This window comes from Morone saxatilis, unplaced genomic scaffold, assembly GCF_004916995.1.
Source record: "Morone saxatilis isolate NCDOM2014 unplaced genomic scaffold, NCSU_SB_2.0 Contig23, whole genome shotgun sequence".
Lineage (NCBI taxonomy): Eukaryota > Metazoa > Chordata > Actinopteri > Moronidae > Morone > Morone saxatilis.
In genome coordinates this window covers 4915904-4935993 of record NW_023339796.1, presented here as the reverse complement: position 1 = coordinate 4935993, position 20090 = coordinate 4915904, and the positions used below count along the sequence as shown (strand labels likewise).

Here is a 20090-nt window from a genome sequence, read left to right as displayed (position 1 = left end):
TGTGCAGTTTAAATAGACCGCCAGATTGGAAGGGAGCGCTTGGTTAGTGATTATGGAATAAGGCATGTCATGTGTGTAATCAGCGCAGCTCGAGTTGACCTGCCTGAACTAGCTCGCAGGCTTCGCTCCATTAAGTTTAGAGGGGTTGTAGGATGATTAATAGCAGTGGAAATTTCTTTACACCGCATTGTTTTACCACAATGGTTTAAAAAAAAAAAAGATCAGAACCAGAAATATTAACTTTTTCTATTCCATACATTCTTCTTCCTGGTCAAAACATGCTGCATGCATTACCCACAATGCCCGACCTTGAGGCCATTTATCAGACTTATCAGACCACAAAAGGATTTATGCAACTTTTTTTTCACATGCAGTAGTCCTCTGCAAGACCTGCAAACAGACTCTGATGTGTAAAATCACTCCCATGTAAGTACAGTACTTGGGTAAATCTACTTTCCACCACTTTTTGGAACTGATATCGAAGGAGTCACACAAGATTTCTTTTCTATTATGATGTTGCAACACTATGACTCAGCTCGTGTGACAACTTGCCATGCCATTCGAAAGGGCAAAACCCAAAATGTGTCACACTCTGAATGTTATTCCCTCATTTCCAGCCACCGGGCATCTCTGCGTTCAATCATTCACAACAAATGGACCAAGGTGGACCAGCAGAGAAGGTCCCAGATGAAGTAAAACCAAAACAAACAGCGTGCCCGACCCCCTTGTCAGCAGGCTTCAATCAAACAGTTGTGAGTATAGTGTATATTTGGTTTCCTTTAAGCTGCTGTAACAGTCGGGGCTGATTCATTACTGCAGGCATTAAGGCCACCCTTGCAGCAAACAGCCAGGCGTTGTGTGGCCGCCGATTGCCTGGAACCTGGTCCAGATGCTTGTTAACAGAGGAAGAGTAATGGACCACATCTCTCGGCTAGCTAGTGATGCAGGATAGGGAGGCTGGAAAATGGTGGGTCAAACAGAAGTTCCCCCACCCCTGTCACATATACAGTAGCTCCACTGTGCAATAGTCCTTGAGTGTTTATTGGAGTTGACTTGATTTCCACAGTTCTCTGCCATCTGCCAGATATTGATGACCTAATTTACAACAGGATCCCTGCCATGTGTAATTAGTCATCGGAAAGATTCAATGGGATTTCATGTGGATTGTAATTTTACGAGCCAGAAACCGACTCAGCTAAGATGATGAGTAAGTTCACTTCTGCAGTTATATTAGCTGACGAAGGAGTCACTAAGTGTAGGTTCATGCCCATAGTTTCCTGGTATAGTCTGGTTTACAGTTTTATGATTCTTCCCGTAAATCGCTGGAGTTCCCCCCACTAGAGTCATAGCAGTCCAGTCATGGGAACTGTGGTTGGATCTTAATTAGAGAGGCAGCAATGTGTCTGTGTGTCAACAGCTTGAACACGATTAATGATACATGTGTGGCAGAAATGTATTATTTTTTTTTTTTTTAAATCATAATTGCAACTTACCTGTTAGATTTGAGAGCTAAAACCAATATGAGAGTTTTGAGGGCAAACTGTGGGATTTCAGATGCAAATAAAACCTATTCCCAACAATCAAATACACCTGTTAAATAATCGCATCTCTTTTCATAATCTAACTGCTCTATTTAAGCATCAAACATAACATAATATATGTGAAGCATATATTTGCTGCCGCAGTGAAATCCAGCAGCAAATATAGAAAAAGGAGGATTTTTTTTTAGCAGTGTCTGTTCACAAACCACTTGGTCCTAATCCAGAAGAAGAGTCAGACAGTAAAACTAAGAAAAGTGTCCCACAAAGCCTCAACTGAGCATGCAAACTGTATAAAATAGCAGGCGCATCTCATGTGGTGTCTTTTAAAGACTCACTTGCTGAGGTTAGCTAAACACAGCTGTGGCCTTTCAGGACAAGCAAATGTGTACTTGTCTCAACAATAAGCACTTTGGTTCTTGAATTACAAATGTTTTTGTGCTTTTTGGTTCAACTGAAACATGGGAAAAAAGATCCTCATTGAAATTAGAGATGTGGATACACAGACAAAATTCACTTTCCTAATCCTATCCTTCCTAAATAATCCTGCACTGTGTTACAGAGGCGTCAGAGTGGATCGGCAGCCTCGTGCGCTAACACTGAATCCTGTAGCTGAACATGCATCAGTGCAGGCCAATAAAGTTTATTTATACAGAGGAATCTGAAGCATGCTTTATATACAGCATCTCATTGGTGGAGGTGTTCGATGACCTGGGAGTAAGAATGACACCTGTTGTGTTGAGTGGCTCGCTCTAAGCTACTTTGTACCTACTTTGTTACCATAACGCAAAGCTTCGGTATTTGAGGAGCTGGGAATGAGACTCAACAATCATCTATGTTTCTCCAGAATGACTGACCCCACCTTTAAGACCAAATGTTTAAGTGTGAGAACTTGTGAAAATGGAAAATGATTGTCAGTCCAGCGCTAACTCTAACTAATAAATATTTGTATGCTAACAATGGAAGCGTAATGAGACAAGTGTCGCTCGTAGTGACAAACGATATTATAATAATATGTGATAATATGTCAGTGTGGTGTTCATATCATATGTTCTGCCGCCCCCAGGTGGCTAAAAACAGCAAAACGACCAAATAATGCCACATAAACCTGAACTAATTCATTTACTGAGAGACATTTTTTTAAATAAATAAAACAAATAAAAGCCCCATTTTCAAATGTTTTAATGAAGAATTTTAAAGGTCCAGTGTGTAACATTTAGGAGGAACTATTCTAGTCACCATGCTGAACCGCCCTTTTCTACATCTACACTTTGTCTGGTCATCTATTTTGAGCACAGAGTTACTAACACTACCGATAACAGGATCTCCGAGACATATGGAATTAGCATCACGTTCTTCCAGGTACGTCCGAGAACTGATTTGCAATCCTGACCTCGCGTTTTATTACATTTGTATATAAATCATACGAGATTTTATGAGTTTAAGAAGGAAAATAAGTGCTGTAAATTTTAGTTCCTGGATTTAAAGAAATACACGAGGACATTTTTTGTGCATAGAAATACCCACAGGTGCAGTATATTCAGGTTAGGACAATATGTTTGCAAGAGAACAAAATCTCATGAATGTGGCTGGCTGACCATTAAAGAAAACATGTGAATTACGTAACCAATTTCACAACTGTCGCTTGTGTTTTTATAAAAGACATGAGAGACTGGTATCCAAGTAACAGAGAAAGTTGGCTGCAGGGTGAAAGTTTACACTTCTCTAAATAATTTGTGCCTCAGGGCCTCCATTTTCAAAATAAGTTAATCCTGTGAAACCAGTTTTCTGGGCTTTGAGTCTGCCAATAAATCATGATTTACTCTACTTTCTGGTCATTAACCTTTATTTATCCAGAGGAAATTGAATGAGCACACGTTCTTTTTTTCTACAGCCGCCTCCTTTACATTCTTACAGTCACACACATTCACACCTTGGAAATTTCCGTGATTAGTGAACACTGCATGTGGAGACTGAAAGCCAGAGTAGCTTCTAGAGAAGCTTTAAGCAACTGCTGCTTCACTGTAACCTTCAAACTCTTTACAAGAGCTGTCAATATCCTCAAATATCAGACAGCAGGGCTTAGCATATAATAAATGCATCAATAAATGTGGATACTATACTAAGTATGTTTATCTATTTCTAACGCCACCTTTAGATATTTCCATTCAGCGCTTTACTTATGCGCCACAATGTTTTGGAGTTAAAATATCTTCATTTTGGGGCAAATATTGATATATGTGATAGTTTGCGTTTACACCAGCATATATTTCTATCACCTTTTAATGTCTCCATGCCTCCCTCTAATCCTAAATAACTGAAACATTTAGATCCAGTTTAGTTCATGTCGTTTCAATCTGATTTTCTTTCTTTAACCAAAACCTTTTAGAAGAACACTGGTGCAATTACATACATCTTATATAACTCAAAAGAAAAGTTGTTTCACAGTCAAGGAAGTAATACATGCTAAAAAGATGAATATCTCTTCAGATCAAACACATTGCTGAGTCAGGATCGCAGTCGTGCCTGCTGTGGGATGAACAGCTGGATTTTCTGTTCAAACCAGGGAGGTCAAACTAGGTCTGACTATTATAGGACATGCAGAAGAGTCTGTCCCTCCAAAAACATGATGTACTTTGTGGATAATGACGAATATGCTTGAGCAAAATGTTCTGTATTTGTTCTCTCTTTGTGACCTCTATAAAAATTTCACAGCAACACGAGCTGTCAAACAGCTTCAGCTGAGAAACTTAAACAAGGATCATGAGGTGGAGCCTCCTGAAACATTTATTTACACTGAGGGAAGAGGCCCAACCTGAAGCTGCTGACACTGAAAGCTGCCGAGCTGCACAAAGACGCAGACTGTTGATGAACGATGCCTTTTTCCCTCATAACTGAGTTCAACATAAAACATGTCAATTAAATTAGTACCGACTCCAGAATTTAGTCTTTCAAGTTGTTGTCAGTAGTATACCAGGAAGTGACACCTTACTGTAATATAATGTGTGTGTCACTTGATGATTAATCACAAAGCAAGACTTCTGTAATAATAACACTGTAAAATAAAACACTCAAGAGGCCACAGGATGTGTCACAAACCATGTTCTACATTTTTATCTTCATGGATTGTGCAGACATTTGTCCACTCATAGATAGAATTCCTTTGAAGCACACGTCATCAAAAGTGTCATGTATCTAAAAATAAAAGATGAATTTGCTGATGACAAGTGATCATGTCCACTGTGCATGAAAGCTGAGGCTGGTGAGTCACTTCTATTATACCACATTCGACATTGACAAAGGTGACCTCAGCTCTTACAACTGGCTAATGTTTTCTGTGCAACACACAGATTTGAGCTTTTATCCCAGAACAAGAAGTGATGAGGTTCTAGTTCCTTATTTCTCCTTATTCAACATATTTTGGACAGAACTAAATTCAGAAGAGAAATTCAGCAAATGAACAAAAACAAAACTGGTGTATTTTCAACCCTCTGGCAGCCGAGCCAGTCGGGGCAAATGAGGAAATAGCAACAAAGTGCATAGTGGGAAGAGGTCTGGGCGGTTCATGTTGAACTCTGACTCGAGAATCAACTGTTCGCTTCCCGGCAGTCAACGCTGGATTCTTTTAATCATGGCCACAATCGTTCCCAAACCTTAACCAAGTCAAGTTTTTTTTTGCCTAAACCCTAAACGAACCCTTATCTACGTCACATTGTGGGTCACGAGGAGTGGCTGAGGAGGTAGAGCGGGTCATCCACTAATTGGAAGTTTGGCGGTTCGATCTCCCAAATTGTGCACTGCCGTATGAATGTGTGTGAACTATTTCTGTTTGTGATGGCCTTTGTCATCAGTGCATGAATGTGGCATATATTTTGAGTCGTCAGAGGACTAGAGAGGTGCCATATAAGTGCAGTCATAAAACAGATGTATTTTGTGAGTGCAAACATGAAGTTACAGCTCAGTACGGTAGATGGTGAGGGATTCAAAGAGCTAATTCGGTACTTTGAGCTTGAATACGTTGTGCCATCGAGAGCTACTGTGAATAGCTAGCCAGGGCAGACAAGCTAGCTCTGATACCGACCGCTACCTACCTGCCGTGTTTTGGCCTGTGTGTTTTTTTCTTAAAAATTATCCGATTAGTTAATGAGCGTCGGGCTTTGGAAAGCAGAATTAACCGAAACTGACGTCCCTAGTCGCGCCAATGTCCAGGTGTACGTCACTGACGAGTGCCACATGGCTGCAAGTTGCCACCTCATTTCTGAACATGACGGCTCAGTGTGTCAGTCTGAATCCCGAAGCCAAGTCTGCTGAGGGCGAGCATGAAAAAGGTGCTGATGACAATTTTTCCACAAATTCCATGAAATGCACCATCCAAGTGAGTGATCAGCTTAATGAAGAGGGCCACTGAAGCTGCGCCAACAGCGTGACAAAATGCCAATGCCGCTAAGTCATGTCTAAATTTTGAGGCTTTGCTCAAAGAAGAGGCTTGTCCAGGTGACAAAACCACTGATGACTGTGGAAATACAGCTTGAAAATGAAGTGAGGAATGCAAAACCACCACCAGACCCCAACAGAGGAGGTGATTACTCTTCCATGCTTCGTTCTATCGATACTCCAGCTGGAAGAGGCTGAGGTGAAGCAGAACGGGAAGGCGACTCTTTGCACATAAAAGCAGGTGACCAACCTGATCTGTGCGAGTGACTAGAACTGTTATTCACTAAAGGATGAGGGGATCAAAGTATCGATATTACTAATACCAAGTCTTTTTTTAAGTATCAATACCAGCGTCAATGGGATGGATCCGGAGAAAAATGGATCTGCGTAACATCATTTTCTGGGCATGTGAACCCTCTTCTTACAGCAGTGCTGAGCTTTTTTGCTTCTCTGCCGATTCACACAATAAACATACTGTATTTCTTATTTACAGTTAGGAATCGATCTTGTGTTGTAACACGCATGAGAGCTGAAATAATTCTATTCTCTCTCAAGAGCCGTACACACCAAGAACAATAACTATAACAATAACAATGTGTAAACAGTGGCCCCAAGCCATCAGCACGCTGCACACTCCAACTGTGTTGGCAGCTTGATAGGAAAATGTATATTGTTGAGCTGTTACTGCTGTAAGTTACACAGATGAACAAAACCAGAAGGATGTGGGTTCACGAAGTTCTCCTAAGACAAGAGGAGAATCCAACACCGTGTTACGAGAGTTGGATTCATTTTAGTAGGGCTGAATCCTGATAGTCGACTTAATGGTTAGACGATGTGAAGAGTCTTAGTGGACGCAGTTTGAATTAGTAGGATAGCTGCAGGAAAACAAAACACAACTAAAAGAGTTTAAACACTACTAGCGTAGGAGCAGGGGACTCAACAGAGGCCAGCTGATTTACATTGTCTCTGACTAGGACTGTTCTGGGGATGAAGACACAGCAGGTTCAGGCAGGGACAGGAGAGGACGGGAACGGAGCAAGAGGAGCGAGTTTGTAGCGAGTTAATTTGTATGGAACTGTTAACGTTATCCATCATCCATCGTATCGATTAGTCTGCCAGTATTTGTTTCAGTGAAGTTGGAAGGTATTTATTCCGTGTGTTGAACGAGACTTGTGTGATGTTTTACTGTGTTGAACTGTGTCTCCTCGCTAGTTGTTCCAACACATTCAGAATTATCTTTTTCCATTACGATTTAACAGGCGGCTGTTCTGTATATTTAAATAATTCAATTAATATCATGAATGTTCTATGACTAGTTGACTTGGAAAATCTTAAGTCGGGGATAGACTAGACATCATTAAGGACTTCACAGAGGCTGGCAGTATGTCTCAGGTTAAATTATATTCTTTAATGTTTGATTTGCGGCCTAATATTATGTTATAAGTTATTCCCACAATATTCAAATGTAATGGATTTCTCTTGGAAATCTCACTTTCTACAATATGGGACATTCAAAATTGAAAAGTATTGGTACCGGTATATTGATATTGGGAATTCTGGGTCTGGCATTACTTAGTGTCAGTCTGTGCTGGTAACATCTCCTCAGTTACTTTGATAAATCTGACCATTCGTATCACCGATGTGTAACACTTTCACTTCCATAATCCTGCAGGGTACTTTGTTGTGTGATTGCAGCCAGAAAAAAATTCTTTGGCACTCTTCAAACATTTTGAGAGGCAGTTTGGGTCAACATAGACTCAGTGGGAGCAGGTGAATAACACAGTTTCAAGTTGCACAAAATAAGAATGTGTTATTGGATCAGAAATCAGGCATGTCATCTTAGAAAGAGGCTTGAATTGCAGTTAACTTTAGACACAGTGATCCTCTCGGGACACATCCTCTATGGTACTCCAAATAGCACTTTCAGTCTACTGTATCTCCAAGCTAATGTTTATTTTTACTGGATGGATAAGATGGAGTTTTATATCTGCATATAAAAATGTGCATTTTCCATTTTCTATAAACCCGTTAGGAGCTTTCATGAAGTACCTCTTCACTGTTTGAGTGTGTGTGCGTTTAAACACGCACACACAGAAGGAGGACGAGAACTTAAATGACAGCTGCGGAGTAAGTAACAACAGTAAGTACATTTACTTGTACTTTTCTGTACAATTATGAGGTACTTTAATTAGGTAGTTCCATTTTATACTATTTTGTACTTCTACTACATTAGGGAAACATCAAACTCCACCACATTTATTTGACAGCTATAGTTACTTAATATGTTGCTGATTAAAACTTTACATACAAAACATAAGATCATCTTATAAAATATGATGCAATGCAATAAATGTACATAAAGCCGTTAAAATCAGCTTTATAGTAACATGCTGCACACACAGTAATGCATCAGAAATAATAATCCAATAATATTTTTTGCAATAATGAAACAGTCCCTGGAGCTGTTTTACCACACATTGAGTACATGTCATTTTTAATTTTTGGTTTTAGTATTTGAGTGCTACATAGCCCTCAAAGGGTCATGGTGGATTTATTTTTATTTGTTTCAGAACTACTTTTGGTTTCCCTTGCAATATTTTTTGCATAATGTGTTGGTCCAGTCCAGTTATAATACAACATTTAGAGAAATGCTCTGCAGATACTACAGAAAGGAGAGATGATGTGACGTTTTACATGCATTTATTGATTGCTCATTACTCCTCTCAAAGGACAGAGCCCTAACACTATATATCCACTGGCTGTGAGCGTCACTGCAGCTGCTGTGCCTGCCTGCGGCTGTGGACACAGTTATTGATCGGGGTATAGCCACAGTGGCGTCTGTATCGATGATGCTATAGCTACAATAGAAAAACCCCGTACTGCTCCTGTTAACATTATAGTCAACACAGTATCATTAACGGGATGACTGTTATTATCAGATATGACAGATGTTTTACTAATACATGACAGGATTTCAGGAATACATAATACAACGCTCAGCCAGCACAAACACAACCCCTGCACGTAGTTAATATGACACCTATTATAAACTAATATGTCACAGTCATAACCATAACAACCAAAGCACGAGCGACAGAAACGGCCAAAGCTCATCCAATTTAAAATCCCAGTGTGTGTGTCTACAGTGTGTGAAAACCAGCCACTGCAGCAGCTGGTTATGGACATAATACATAATACTATCAAGCACTATGGATCAGAAAGAATGCGAGGGAACGCAACATTATTTTAGGACAACTTTCCCGTGCTCCGTAAAGTACATTTTGCTGATATCACTTGTGTACTTTCACTTGAATGAATAGTACAAAATTTTCAGAATTTGGCTTGTTTGCCTTTTGTCAAGAATTACGTGATAAGTAAGATTGATAGCACTTTTATTAGAGTATAGTCAATATGTAACTATAGCCACAGCCGCTGTTCACTTAGTTTAGCATAAAGACTGGAAAAAATAGGAAACAGCTTGCCTGGATCTTATAATATATCATAGCTTGTTTGTTTAATCCACACAAAAACTGCTGTAAAAATGTCAATTTGCCGCACGGTAACTTCCTGGAATCCACACTGGTTGCCTGGCAACTGCTCCAAGAAATAATTTGGCACATAACCTCCTGTAAAACTACCTTTTTTTACCTTTTTTTCTCCGTTTTCACTCTTTATGCTAAGCTGATCTAACTAGCTGCTTTCTGTATATCTGTCTGTTCATATTCCCCCCACAGACATTAGAGTATCACTCTTCCTAAATAAATAAATGTAACCAAACCCTCATAAAGACCCCAAATAAGCGTATAACTTTTCTTAAAGTGACTACTTTTACTCAAGCAAAGGATCCTAAAACTTTGTAGTAAAAGTAATAATAAAAAGAATATATGTGTATAAGTGCTGGATAAAACTTATGAGTGCTGGAAATGTGAATATGTTTCAGTTATTTTCTTAGGTCAGTGTTTAAATAAACAATCTCACCGTTCTGTCTCAGCTAATTGCCGTCTTCAACCGAAATCGCATTTTCCTTTGCGAACAGGTACGTTTTTGTTTCGTTATTTCTAAACTGGAGCCAAAAGGTGTGGATCTCTTCCTCCTCCTCATCAGTGCTCACCTACCCCTCTACGTCCTCTCCCCCTGGCAGACCCCAACGTTTACAAGCAGGTGTGGATCTGTGAGAAACTTTGACTGAGCGCAGATGGCAGGAAATACCAGTGAAATGACAGTGGCTCGGTCCAAACCACAAGACAGTGTGAGCAGAGCCCGTGAACCAGATACAGCGTGGCCAGCAGCAGCAGCAGAAGCAGTGCCTATGGACTCCCCGGCCTGCCAGCGGCTTGAAATAGGAGCAGTTTCACAAGACGTCTGTTAAAACTCTTCTGCGACGGACTGTGTCTGGTGTGGTGGGTACTGACTGACTCCAACGTGTCTTTCCAAACAAATTTTGGGTGGTATTTGGGTCCGAGAAACCTTGTGAAAATAGATTATGTTTTGCATCTAGCGGGGTTTTTTTATAGCTTACGTTCGGTGAAACATCAGTATTTCTGCCAATAGATCAGGCAGGACTATATCAAGCAACACTTTCCTGGTCTTCGTGCAGCACTCCTCCATATGATGTCATGGGAGAATTAATTTTACACAACTGACAGACAGGAGTATGTAGTAGCAAAGGGAATAGTAGGAATTAAGTTCTCAAGGCATCAAAATGGGGAGGCCTGGAATTAAGAGTTTGTTTTTAGCAGTAAATTTGAAGTGTTACATTATAAGCATGATAAGTAAACTATTACTGTTGGGTATTTATTTCAACTAAAACAATAGTGGAGCCTCTCTGGGCCCTGCCCCTCCTTCGGAGACAGTAAAATGGCTCAGTGAGCCCAAACCACACCGACTTGTACACAAAGTTACTGTGGCTGAGGGAGACAATGGACCAGATCAGCAGATAAAAAAAATTATTTAAAATGTTATTAAAGCAACACTATGTAAGAATTTATATTTGTGTGATTTGGTGCCCTCGGTTCCGACACCACTGTTGTAAATATGGACAGCTGTACACATGCATTTTGTTATGAATACATTACAAAATCTAGCCATCTTTTCTGACACAGCCAAACATCCGCAACAACACTAGACATAGCGAGCCAGCCAATATTACTTACTCCAACAGCATTTGTTTCACGAAAAAGTCAGTCCCAGATTTACTCTTTTCCGACTTGTGCCTCTCTCCCTTTTCTCTTCTTCTTTTCCTCCATCAACGTCCTGTTCAGTATCTTCGGCTCTGCCATCAGCCACAGAAGCTGCTGAGCCCGGTTTACACTGACCGCTCGCCTGGCTCCGGTTCTGGCATGACGCTGGTGCCACTCTCCATCAGCATCCTCCGCCTCCAAACAAACATTGTCTTCCCGGCGGTCCAAAGCATTCCAGCTCTTAGTGCTCCACTAGTGGTACTGTGCCCCCGTGGCCAACATGTAAAATAATAACACTTAAAAGGTTGGAATCGCACTGTCCCCTCGAGTGATGGTTTGGCATAATTTCAGGCTATTGATCTTTGTTGCAATTCCAGGGCAGTTTTGAGTTTTGCAATGACTTCAGCGGTAAACAAGAGAGAAATAATGTTTTCTCATTACACTGAAAAAGCCCACTGGCTCCCACATAACTCAAACCCCTGAGCTAAGCTAACAGCAGCTATATTTTACTGGTTACTTTACTGGCCATCAGGAAACTCTGTAAATCACAGAGAGTTGAGGCGGAGCAGCCAGGGGGAAAACCAGAAAACATTTTCTCCATAAAATATGATCCATTTTCACCAAAATCACTGACATAGTTGGTGGTGTGTGACCACTGCCGTGGAGCGTTAAGCATCACGGCCTGGAGCGCAAAGTTACATAGAGTAAGATCAGGAGTACAGAGCGCAGTGGGAGTGACTGAGGCACCATTCACACTATCAGTGTAGCAAAGACATAAGAATAACCGAGTGTATGCATTCGAACAATATATGACTGTAATCAATGAATGAATGCAAACAAAAGGTGACTGCAGCTGCGGGTCCATTATCACCGTCACTGTGTTCCTGAGGATGTCAGACTAACTAAGCTCATAAAGTGTGGAATAAAGCTAATAAAAGACCAATGCTCTCTCTTTCAGGAGCAGCCTGACAACAGTCACACCTGGAAGCTGCACTGGAGCAGTTGTGGCTAAAGACCTTGCTCGAGGGCACTTCCATGGTGGTGATGAGGGAGGAGCGAGCGCTGCTTTTCTCTTCCCAGATTTATCCTGCTGGTTGGGACTATTTTCAGTTAATGTATTCATAGCGTTGCACCCAGTTGTTCTCCGGAAAAGTGACAGAAATAGTTTTATTAAGAATGAGCCAAGAGACCTGAGAGAGAGAGAGAGTGAGAGTCACTCTGGCTTCCCTTTCTCACCTCCACACGGCACTAAAGTGGGTGTGGATGTCGGATCGTTGGTTTCAGAGCGTTCCAGACGTTGTCGGACACAAAATGTGAGGGGAGGAGGTTTCCGAAGGTATTCAACCACCCGACAAGCTGTTTTGAAGAAGGGAGTCAGAGTCAGAAGGTCTTCTACCTCTCTGTCTTATGCTCAGGGTATAATGACCTAAAATACTGTGACTGGAATAAGTATTGTATGGTTAATTGCATTACAAACACTCACATACTGATTAATAACCACTACAGATGCATGTGTTTACTTGCTGATTTAGTTATTTGTGCACGCGATACAATAGATGGATTTAAAGAGGAACCCTGAGGCTGCATATCTATGAGGCCCAGATCTGTGTGCCAGACCACTGCCAGCAGATAACAATAGCATTGTCCAAAAGAGAGTGGAAGTTTTGGAGTCATATTGCAAATACATTTGGGATTAGCGGGGAGGGAATGAAGCAGAGAAAAAAAAAAACTTATTCAATTACTCAAAATTGAATTAATACTGTAAACGCACACTTGTTCCAGGTTAGAATTGTTACTTTACAACATGTTTTCCTGCCAAAATAGCACTTCCCTGTCCGAGCATCACTCAAAACTCACATTTTAGTCCATATTAAATATTTCTCCCTGTGTTTCCAGCAGGGCCTTTGAATCCTTTTGAAACACTCCTTTTTTTTTTTGCACTAAAACTTTGAAATGTAAAGTCGCTTTCCTCTGGGAGCGAAGGAAACGAGGAAAGCTGTGTGTACGCCTGCTTCACCGATTCTGCAGGGCGTCATTAATCTTGACAGATCTCTTTAATTTAACTGCTATATTTGTTATGCTTGTATGTTAGTTTTAGGTGGCTCCCAGTAATAATATTTAAACTTTATTGCAACAACTCGCTCACTTTGGTCCTCTCTTTAGTGTACACGTCCCAACACTAACTCATGCAAAACCAGTACATTTTGTTGCTACTGGCTGTGGCTCTGTAAGACATATACTCTTAATTTGACTTAATAATATTCCCATTTTGTAGGACTATTCCTCTTTGTTGCTGAGTTTATTTACCAATATGCTGCAACTCTTACCTCCTACTGAAGACCTCATGGGAAATAAACGAATTAGCTTTATTTGTGTTATTCTTTATAAAAGCCGGGTGTCTTCATCTCCCAAATGTTAACTGTTAAAATAAAACTGAATGAAACTGAATGAAGCTCTGCAGTTCCCTTCAGCAAGTGTTTTAGTCTATTTTGAATCACTGTTTTGGTTGTTGTGCAACCCACAACGCAGTTTACTAAAGCCACTGTACACTGCTAAAACAACACCAAACAGCAGACAAACACAGTTAAGGACTAGCTGGTGGACATAGTGGAGCATTTAGCAGCTTTAGACCCAGATATTTCCCTCAGAAGCGGCTGGAAACCCGACCAGAAGTAAAAGGAGAGTGCAAAATGCCTGCAAACGCTGCTCCATATCTGCTGGATGTGTAAACAGACACCTGTTTGCTGCCAGATTCACGTGACTTCTACAGCAACATGATACACAGTATACAGCTTTTCCTTGATCTGACTGAAGAAAGTCAGTATATCTGGCTGAGTAAACCATTACTACACCAATCAATTAAGCAATCAGTGAACTTTAGTGTAAAGCAAATGTGAACCCGTTGCTTTGTGTAGTAGCCTAGAGTTTGACATTATGGCCGTCACCATGTTGGTATTTTGGCGATGACGTACGATGACGTACGCTAAAATATGTTTCTATAAAGATTTTGGAGAAATAGGCAACACAGTAACAGAATATTGATTGATATTTGATCGTCAGCACTGCCTAGTTTACCTATTTGATGTGAGCTGAGATCTGAGATCGTCTGTTTTACTCTAAATGGGACGATCATTTAGTAAATGAACATCGTACTGTATGGAAGAAGACTTAACACTAGCAATTGAGACCATAAACTCATTAGGAAACTACTTACTGAGCTTATAAAGAGAGAATGAGAAGTAGGCTAATTTCTACATTATATATAATATGTAACATTTGCACACTACAATGTCTATAAACACTAGACCTATCTTATTTATTTTGCTGAGTAGTGTACTTTCCAAAAATCTTCAAACCCAGAGAAATCTGTCATTTTATTCAGGTAACAGTGCATTTCACCGCTATCCCCTTTCGCGTTGTGGTTGTCTGCCAGAAGCTGTCAGAAATGGACTTTGTATCACGTTTTAGCTCACTGTTAACTATATATTTAAAGCACATGAAGGATTTTAGTCATTGGATGTCTGGATCTTAGGTATCAGAGAAACGAGCCACTGCTAGCAGCGCGTTCTTTGTCCACCGAACAGCGTCAGAAAACAGAGTCTTTAAGGTTAACTGATTTATTCAGTGTTTTAATCACCAGCGTCGGTTTGCTTTGGAGAGGAGACCCACAATCCCACGCTGCTTCACCACATCATCAAACCGTTGTTATTGGGTTGACGTGAGAGATTTGATCTGAATACAAATGCTGCGCTTCTTGCAACCAACGTAGCTGCCCCCTGCTGGCCACTAGAAAGAATGCAGGTTTAAGACACATCCGCACTGGCCTTACTTCCTTAGTAACTTGTAATGTAATTGTGGTGTTGCTGCTTTAACTAAAGGATCTGAATACTTCTTCCACAACTGTCCAACACCGACTCATTCAACCAGGAAGAGGAGGCCTGCAACTAAATAAGGAACGTCGAAACCAAAGGGGCTGCACACATTTCTTTAATACATTTGTTTTCCATTCAAGTATTGTGAGAATGACCCCAAGCAAGAATCTGGAGTTTATAATCATCATGTAGAGATAAACTACGCTCCGTGTATTAACTGGAGCTTTTATAATCCCACTAATTCACTGGACTGTGCTAAGAAGAAAAGTTCTGGGACTTGAAATAATTTCCCAAGTAAACATGATTTAAAAAGACATTGGCCTGCAGTTAATACACACCAGAAACAATGTTGAAACAGTTACCTCTGATACTCGCAGCGGGTCGTATTACCCAGCTGTGTCACCCTTGGGTGTTGCAAAAGAGCATGCACCTCTAGCCAGGAATAATATTTCTGAACCGGACCAAAATGAGCTCTGTTGTAGGGCAATCACTGTTAATGTCCGTGAAAAGGTATGTTGGGAGCGGGCAGCTGAGAAAAACAAGTGACGAACCATTTCATCAGCATGCTATGAACACAGGCACCGCAGTCATAAAACAGCAGTTGAAACTAGCATGAGATCGGATGTGACAAATTCAGACTGCAGGCTGTTTTTTTTAAAAGACACGGTAACAAATATTTGTGCAAGAGAAAGCAAATGAGTTTCTTGCCTAACACTAATACATCCCATATGATCAGAGTCTCTCTGTGACTTTGAACCCCTTCATTAAATACATTAGGTCATCTTGTTCTACGTAATGTAAACACCAGTATTAAAGGGATACTGGTAAGTCAGCTATGACTTTAAATGACCTCTGTTGGCCACCGGAGGGAATTGCAGTAATAAGTTCCAAAAAATTGTTCAAATGTGAATCACATTTCCAAAAAAGTCAACAAACGAAGGTTTGGCTCAACAGGTGTTTCCATTAATGCAAACAGTATAAAGAGGGTGTAACTAGATTACATAAAGAGATCCAGTAACTCTTCTGGGTCCAACTTTTCCCTACATCCATTTGTTTCTTCTACATGTGGTGTTTTTTATTTGCTGCCATTTGTGTTGTTTTTTTTAGTTTGGAAGGTTTCTGGCTGAAGTCATAGTTTGATGTTTCTTGTCAAGAGTTAGAATAGTTTGATGTTTCTTGTCAAGAGTTAGATGAGAAGATTGACAGATCTGTAATATCTGTTCATGAAGCATTGCGCTATAGGAATCCCCCCGGAAAGAGGGCACTGATGCCAATTTGACACAGTGGCTAAACCGTGTAATGACAACGTCGTGTGATGCACTGCGGCCCAAAAGACTTTATTCCCATAAGGTTCCATTGTGAAAGAAGTGGCTGTAAAAAGGTAGATATATAATTTTTTGGAGCGTAACAACACAAAATGACTCGTTTCACAACCAGAAATTGATCCATTGGGTCCGATAACATTTGGAAAGGATAGAAGAGCCACGCTGTTAAATAATTTAATCCACATTCGAGTTGGTGGAGGGCTAAACAGGAAGTCTCTGGTGCGCTCGCTCTATGGGCCACACAACCTGGACGTATATGTAGAAGATTTGGGTAGTTTTATATCTTTTTCTGCTTCAAGTCCCCAGAGAGAGCGCCGGGCTTTGAAGCCAATTTTAACATAGTTGCCGAATCGCGTAATGACAGCTATGGTGTCCGTCACATGATGCATTACATACATTGTGAAAGACGCAGCTGTACAACAGTGGATATATTATTTGGAGCGTCACAATTACTGATGAATGGCCGTCTCACTGTCACACATTTGATCCATTCAGTCGGATAACATTTGGAAAGTCTAGAAGAATCCCTGTTCCCCATTCATTCAGGGCTAAACTGGAAATACCCAGTTTCTGGTGCACGTGCTCTGTGTACTGTATAGCTACATTAGCCCACAACGGATAAACCAAACACTGGCTCTTTTGCCACCGTAGTTTTTCTTACATGCTTGGTTGAGCCATGGGGTTTCAGTTTGTTGCAATTTGCAATCTCTCCACTAGATGTCACTAATCCCTACACACTGGTCCTTTAATACATCCGTGAGCTTGAGCCAGGAGGTGATTATCTTAGCTGAGCTTCACCTTAAGACTGGCTTCAAAAAGCTCAAAGTGCAACACATGAAAGTTCATTTATGAATACATTTGTAGGCACGGCAGTTTTTTTTTAACTTTAAATAGAGTCAAGCTAGCGGTTTCCTTCTGTTTCCAGTCTTTATGCTAAGCTAACTGTTTGCTGGCTTTAGTCATTCATTCACAGCTACACTGTCAGGCAACCAGCTGAGACGCTGAACACAAGTGTTGTGGTGGACGTATGAACTGTTGTTCATCAAGATACAGTAACAGCGTGTAATTCCTTTATAACGCCAAAAACTGTCAGTTTGAAATTTTTTTGTTGGTTTCCAGATTAAACAAACAACAATAAGCGCTGATTGGAAAGGTTTCAAAGTGTTGCCACGTCAGCAGTTTCCAGTCTTCTGTAGTTTTATATTTATTGGACAGATATGGGAGCGGTATCAATCTTCATATCGACCTCTGAGCAAGAAAGCAAACAAAAAGTTTCCCAAAATGTCCAATTGTTCCTTTAAGTGGAGCCACAAATGCTGACAGAAATAAAGCAGAGAAAAATGAAGAATTTCCATCAACACGTCAACTGTTCCACCTCAGCAAAGTACGGAAACATACTCTAATATTTTGGTATTTTACTCAAATTTCATGTGTCACCGCAAAGATTTAAAAAAAGAACAGGCAGGTGATGGGTCATAGTGTTAATCCCTAGCTTTGACGCAGACAGCGAGGGAAGGGCCAATAAATTAGGATCCATGGAGCTTATCACACAGTCTTCAGCACATTCATCCCAAGGTCGAGAACATAATGTGTGTGTCCCTTTGCTTTTCCTGGCAGCGTGCCCTCACCTCATCCTTTTGTTGAGTGTTACACATTATATACGTACAGTGGCAAAGAGACTCTATAACTCACATACGACACATAACCTCGCAAACCTTCTTGCAGAGAATGAACGGATCGTGTTTTGCGGTTCATACTTTCACTCGTAATCCGATTAAATATTTTGAAATCGTTGTTTACATTTTGAACAGTCAGAAGTGTAAAACAATCCGCTAAAAAACTGAAATGCTTTTGTTATTTTCTTCCCCTGGTGTGAAATCGAGGCGAACATACACTGCCAGGGCAAACAAATATTTTAGGGCGAAACAAATCTTGGCTCGTCCCTGTCTCCTGCTCGTAGCACCATGCTCCTTCTGAGCACTTGAACAAACAATCGGAGCATCTGGTGAAATAATCGCTGAGTCACTGGTATTGATCAACAACCTGATCAACCTCCCCCTGAGGTATATTAAGGCAAAAATCTGTGCTTTACAGAGCGGCACAAATCGTGTTTATGACCCCTTTAACAGCCACGTTTATAAGATTAAATGAGGTTGGGAAAAAAAAAGATAAAATGAAGTGTGATTCAGCACTCGTTTCGAACACCTCTGTGCAATGGGAACACCGGTCGAGGCCTGCGAGTACTAACCACGATTCCCCAGCACAAGCTCCATGCCAGTGATACCATGAGACTAATGATTAAAACAAGCCCCCTCATCTGTTTGACTTTCAGAGAGCCAGATTTCCACCCCCTGCGCAGCACTTTTCATTCCAGCAACATTACATAAATCAGTGGACTGCAGAGGAGTGGAAAGGAAGAGTCCCATAAGTAAAAAGAGGGAGGAAAAATATCACAGGGAGAACCATCTGAGTAAGAGTTTACTACAGCTTAAAGCAGCATATCTATTAATTGCCTTCCTCAAAAAATCCTTGTTGCACAATCAAAACAAGTTCTTGTGTAATCCATGATACAGAGGTAAAATTAGACCTGATGATAACATGTCTTGTCAGCGTGGAGTTTTGCTCTATCTGCTCCTCTTTATCATGAAGTTTGGACAAGATATACAGGAGTTGTAAAGCATTTCTACACATCCTGCATCCACCAAACAATGGTTCATGTGTCAGCTGGAGTCAGTGTGAGTGCTCACACACAGCTGAAACACTCACAGTGAAAACTTCTTCACACTCAATAACGCTGAATGCCATAAGAGAGAGGAAAGAAGAAGTCATTTAAGCAGACTTTAAGATGATCTAAGTGAACTAAAAGCCCGCATTAAAGAGTTTTCCACGCGCGTGCATATAAAACATAAATAAATCACGTGCGGGTGTCTCCATGGTCATTATTAGACTCAGTGACAGAACTTCTTCACTCATTTAGAAGCACATTAAAGAAACAGTGAGGTGAGATATCTGGTTCTTACCGCTTTGTGTCCACTCATCGTTCACAGCCTGTTGGTAGGTCTTTGCCTCGCGCTGGCTGCACGCGGATTGTGCTTCCCACTGTCACAGCAGCTCTCTGCGCCGCGAGCGCACTGTCTGCAGCTGCTCTGCTGCGCGCGCGCACAGGCACCTTTCCCTTTTTTCTTTTTTTTTAAGCTTTAATAAACAGAAGATGTGATTCAGCTAATTAAATTCACTTAATGAAAGTGTCTCTGGTCATTAGTTGTGGCCTAATAACTGAATATTATTCATTATTTATATAAGTTTTTAAGTGTTTTCTTTCGTTACTTTTTGAAGTTACTATCACCTGTGGCTTTGCGTTTAAACTTAATATTCCAATAATATTTTTGCTACCACTTTCCAGAAAGTCAACTTTTCTAAAGGGTTTATAAGATGTCACTATATTGAACAGTAATCCTTTATTGACTTTAATGATATGTCAACATAAAATCATGTATGTTATATGTTCACTGCACGTTGTTGTTCTGTGTCTGGCTGTATATGTGACAGTAAAAATTGATTATATTCTATTCTGATTCTATTTTAATGGTTAATGAATCATTTACTGATTGATTTAAGTTCCCTGCACCCTTCCTGGCTGTCCAGCCAATATGGGTTTAGAAGACACAGGACAGCCAGATTGCCCACATGATAACTGATAATGTTCAGTTCCACAAATTTAAAAAGAGAATATTTCATACT

General features: G+C 40.5%; 1 protein-coding gene across 1 annotated transcript in view; it reads right to left on the bottom strand.

The window, feature by feature from the left end:
* The window catches only part of LOC118335207 (zinc finger protein GLIS1), a 47839-nt gene extending 28366 nt beyond the window's left edge, over positions 1–19473 (bottom strand). Inside the window, exon 1 of the mRNA XM_035671439.1 lies at positions 19370–19473. The gene's annotated coding sequence lies outside the window, so the exon portion shown is untranslated. The remainder of the gene's footprint in view (positions 1–19369) is intronic.
* Between the last annotated feature and the right edge of the window lie 617 nt (positions 19474–20090).